This window comes from Bos mutus, chromosome 29 (assembly GCF_027580195.1).
Source record: "Bos mutus isolate GX-2022 chromosome 29, NWIPB_WYAK_1.1, whole genome shotgun sequence".
In the NCBI taxonomy this organism is placed as follows: Eukaryota; Metazoa; Chordata; class Mammalia; order Artiodactyla; family Bovidae; genus Bos; species Bos mutus.
The window spans coordinates 4,528,491-4,533,469 of NC_091645.1; the positions used below are offsets into that span (position 1 = coordinate 4,528,491).

A 4,979-nucleotide genomic window follows, 5' to 3' on the forward strand; every position below is an offset into this window, starting at 1 on the left:
ACATGACTGAGCGACTTTCACTTTCAGGAACGAATCAGGATATAAAAAGTGTCTATAAAAGGTGTTACTAAAAAGTAACACAGTCTTCTACAAGCATGCAGCAATTTACTTGGTCTGATGCACCAAGTTACAAGGTGAACAAGATGAACTTGAGCTATTGCTGATCATTAGCACCTTCTGGGAATTGGGAATCACTTTGCTTCTCTGTGTCCTCCCCACAGAAAAAATATCTGTTCAATCTACGATTGTGGATAATGACAATGACTATGTTTACTTCACAGACATAATCACAAAATAAACAATAATCTTTTACAATGAAGTTGAACAGAGCAAACACTTGGGTTATTAAGGCCTAAGTGTAGAGCCTATCTAGATTTTCTCCTACTCATTCATCCCAACAAGGCTTACTGTAAAAAATCGATATAGGAGACAAACTGTCCTTCTAACTGCCCGTGCCATGCCCCTAAGTCCCCTCCGTTTTGTTTTCATCCTCTCTACCACTCTTCCTAAAACTCTAACCAGATCTGGAAGCCTGGAAAATAAAAAGCCTCAGTTGCCTTCCTATCTTGTCTTTGGGGATGGTCACTGACAGCAGAGGTGCTAACAAAGAGATACAAAGTGTGGCAAAGTGTCAAGTGCTACAAAAATTTAAGAATGACTGTTATGACAAACCCCAAGAAGTGTGTCTCTATTGAGGGCAATGAGGACAGAAGAGATTTGGGAGACAAAACTTGGGTACCTTTCTGATCTGATAGTTGTAAGAGTAAATATATATAGCCTGCTTTTTTTCTTAAGTGAAGTGAAGCGAAAGTCACTCAGTCGTGTCAGACTCTTTGTGACCCCATGGACTATACAGTCCGTGGAAGTCTCCAGGCCAGAATACTGGAGTGGGTAGCCTTTCTCTTCTCCAGGGAATCTGTCCAACTCAGGGATCAAACCCAGCTCTCCCGCATTGCAGTTTAATTCTTTATCAGCTGAGCCACAAAGGAAGCCCTTTTCTTAAGTATTAGGTCTAATTAAGTTTTCCTACTTTTGTTATAAGTTTAAGCTCCTGTTTTCTTTTGGGTATGATCCTTTCTATCAAAGAAGTCACTTTGTTCTAAATTCCCCTAAAAAATGCCTATCAATTTATGTTGGGAACAAGCTGGATGGAGCAGCTAGGTTGACCTTACTTCCGTATTATTGCCTGGAGGATTCCATGGACACTGGAGCCTGGCAGGCTACAGTCCATGGGGTCACAGAAAGTCAGACACGACTGACTGACTTAACACTTTCACTTTCACTTCAGAGCTGTTAATTAGGAAGCTAGACTTGGCTGAAGGCATTATGCTACATTGGGAATACCATGGGATTTGAAGTCAAGCTGATACACTTCTGAGAACAGATTCTATTGCTCATCACCAAATTTCTCACTGAACTTCAGATCTTTTCTTCAAAATGGAGATAATGTCATCCATCTCATATTTTCAAAGGAGTAAAAACAACAACAACAAAAAAAGGTAATGCAATACCATAGGAAAATGCCTAGCAGAGAGATCCTCCCTCCCTCTGTTGGTGAATTTATGGGCCCTCTTCCTGCCTTTTTTTTTTTTTTTTCTCCTCAGAGTATGTGATTTGTTTCATCTTTATCTATAGTTCCTGATTTTATATGAAATATAAAAGTTATGATCATCTCAGGAAATGCTTTATTGGGTCTGTAAACAGTAGCACTAAATTATAACTGATAACCAGACTCAGGATGTTATCTCTCTCTGAGGTAATTTGAATTTTGAAAGGGGATAAAGTCTTAAAGAATTGATCTCATGTAAGCACTATACCCTGAGTCTTTTAACTTTCAACTTGTGTAACCCTGAGCTAATCACTATATATCCTTGCCCATTCTAAGCCTCATATTTTTTTTATTTTGTCTTGTTGTTGTTTTCAACTTTACCATGATGAACCCAAATTTGGTTTTCTTTAAAGGTAAATTCTACCAGCCCTAACCTTCTGTAGTTTTTATGTGAAACCTCAAGCAATAATAAAGAATGGAAATAATATTTACCAAATGCAAAACCTGGGCTATGTGATCTAAAAAATCTTTAATTCTCAAAGAATTTTTGAGTCATGATTAATTTGCAAATGAGCACCTTGAGGTTTAGCAAGAGTTAAGAGACTTGCCTCCATTGACAAGCGGAAGAGACAAACTTTAAACTCACACTCATCTAACTCTCCGGGTGGAGCAGTGGTAAAGACCCCACCTGCCAGTGCAGGAGATACAAGAGATGAGGATTCCATCCCTGGGTCAGGAAGATCCCCTGGAGTAGGAAATGGCAACCCACTCCAGAATTCTTGCCTAGAAAGTTCCATGGACAGAGGAGCCTGGTGGGCTAGAGTCCATGAAGCCACAGTCAGATATAACTGAACAAGCACAGGCGTCTAACTCCAAAGACTCTGCTCATTTCACCAGGAAATACTCCTACAATGGGAAAGTCTTTTTGCCACCTATGAAATTACACCATTCAGTTCAGTTCAGTCGCTCTGTCATGTCCAACTCTTTGCAACCCCATGAATTCCAGCATGCCAGGCCTCCCTGTCCATCACCAACTCCCGGAGTTCACTCAAACTCATGTCCATTGAGTCAGTGATGCCATCCAGCCATCTCATCCTCTTTCGTCCCCTTCTCCTCCTGCCCCCAATCCCTCCCAGCATCAGGGTCTTTTCCAATGAGTCAACTCTTCACATTAGGTGGCCAAAGTATCGGAGTTTCAGCTTTAGCATCAGTCCTTCCAAAGAACACCCAGGACTAATCTCATTTAGAATGGACTGGTTGGATCTCCTTGTAGTCCAAGGGACTCTCAAGAGTCTTCTCCAACACCACAGTTCAAAAGCATCAATTCTTTGGTGCTCAGCTTTCTTCACAGTCCAACTCTCGCATCCATACATGACCACAGGAAAAACCATAGCCTTGACTAGACGGACCTTTGTTGGCAAAGTAATGTCTCTGCTTTTGAATATGCTATCTAGGTTGGTCATAACTTCCCTTCCAAGGAGTAAGCGTCTTTTAATTTCATGGCTGCAATCACCATCTGCAGTGATTTTGGAGCCCCCCAAAATAAAGTCTAACACTGTTTCCACTGTTTCCCCATCTATTTCCCATGAAGTGATGGGACCAGATGCCATGATCTTAGGAAGTCACTATTATCAAGACCGTTTGTTTTATTGCAGCTATCTGCACACCATCATTTATAAACTCCTAGAGAGAGACATGCATATTTTAAGTTCCAGCACCTAAGACAATGGAGGGATCAAGTATGTTTTCAGTTGGGGTTTTCAACAGAATAGAAGACAGAAAGAGGAGGGAGAGGGGAGGGAGGAAGATAAGAAAGAAGGAAGTAATTATATCTTACTCATTATTAGCTTTAGGGATCTTGCTTTGCTGGGCTGGAATAAGAGCTATCTGAGAGCTATTTCTAGATATCCATTCTCTACTATAAGCAAGATACTGTGAAATTTATTTTGAGAACTGTTTAAATTTTTTCAACTTTAATACCTTCTCCATTCAACTTTATGACACCACACACAAGAAGGTATTTTATGCTAAAAGGAATGAAAAGCTTTTCCTCTATGCTCTTAGGTTCTGTATTTGAGACATGCAAATTAAACTGGCAAAAGACAGTTTAAGAGGAGAAAAGCATACATATTTTATGTACATGGAGAATCTACAGAAAAGAAGTGAAAACCCAAAGAAGTGTTTAGACTGAGGGCTTATCTATCATTTTAAAAAGAGCAACAGGGGTGTGGGATGAGCAGTGAGAGGCTTCAGAGGCCACCAAGGTGCCTAAGGCAGCACCAACTCAAGAGTATCCCAAGGTACCCGGGCTACCTGGAGCCAGCAAGCATTCCCAGGCACCCAAATCTACTGAAAACGTCTGTGTCTGCCATGCTAAGGGTCTTCTGGCTCAGATCTGGGAGAAAAGCTGAAGGCAGCTATGGATGCTGGAAAACTGATGAGTGATGAAACGGCCACGGAGCTCACTGAGAATTGGGAGATCTCTCCATGCAGAAATAGTATTCTTCTAGATGGCTTCTCTCAGACTGTGAGGCAGGCAGAAAGGCTTGGTGACCTCATGGAGAAGAGGAAAGAGAAGCTTGATTCTGTGCTTGAGTTCAGCATCCCAGGCTCTCTGCTGATCCAGAGACTCACAGGAAGGCCCCCAGAATGGCCATTCATACACAAGGAGTTCAATCCCCTAAAGGCGTCCATGAAAGATGGTATCACAGAGGAACCCTTGATCTGACAATCAGATGATAATAAAAAGGCCTTGAAAATCCACCCTGACACCTACCACACTGACCACCCATTGGTGGAATAAGACAGTAAAGGGGCTCCACTCTGCCATCCATGCATCCCAGACCCGTGATGTCCTGTTTGCAGCATCCTAGCAATGTTGTCCAAAGCCACACCCCAGAAACAGAAGGCTAGGCAGGACTGCATAGCTGCTCATCACCACGTGGCCTGGTCCCTGCCTGTAGATGCTGGGCAGAGGGGAGGGTGGTCAGGGTAAGGCTGGAGGGGAGGAGATGGAGGGTACAAGACAGGAAGAGCGGCCGTGCCGCAGTGAAGCAATTCCTTTCATGAAGCCACTTAAAATGCATAGACAAAGGGGAAAACTAATTTTAAAAAACACTACCTGGAGGGTATAGGTAGAAATGGAGATGTAGCATTATTTTCATTTACTCTGGACTGGTGACAATATTTCACAAAGCCAGTGCCCTAAGACTTCAGCTTTTATCAGAGCCTCCTGCCAACTTAGATATGCAGGAAGTCACACTGTCTCCTTGTCATCCTGTAGCCTGAATCAGGGTGGAAGTTGACTACTAACACTGGTTCCCCATAGCATGAGATCAAAATGTCATCTTCACACTGGAAAGGGACACAGAGTGTGTTCCAGGGACAGTGGCTCAGCTAATCAAGTTTCCTGGCATCAGGAGGCAGGTGG

General features: G+C 42.5%; 1 pseudogene; it reads left to right on the forward strand.

The window, feature by feature from the left end:
* The first annotated feature begins 654 nt into the window (after positions 1 to 654).
* Positions 655 to 4,422, forward strand: LOC102266903 (adenylate kinase 2, mitochondrial pseudogene; annotated as a pseudogene).
* The last annotated feature ends 557 nt before the right edge of the window (positions 4,423 to 4,979 follow it).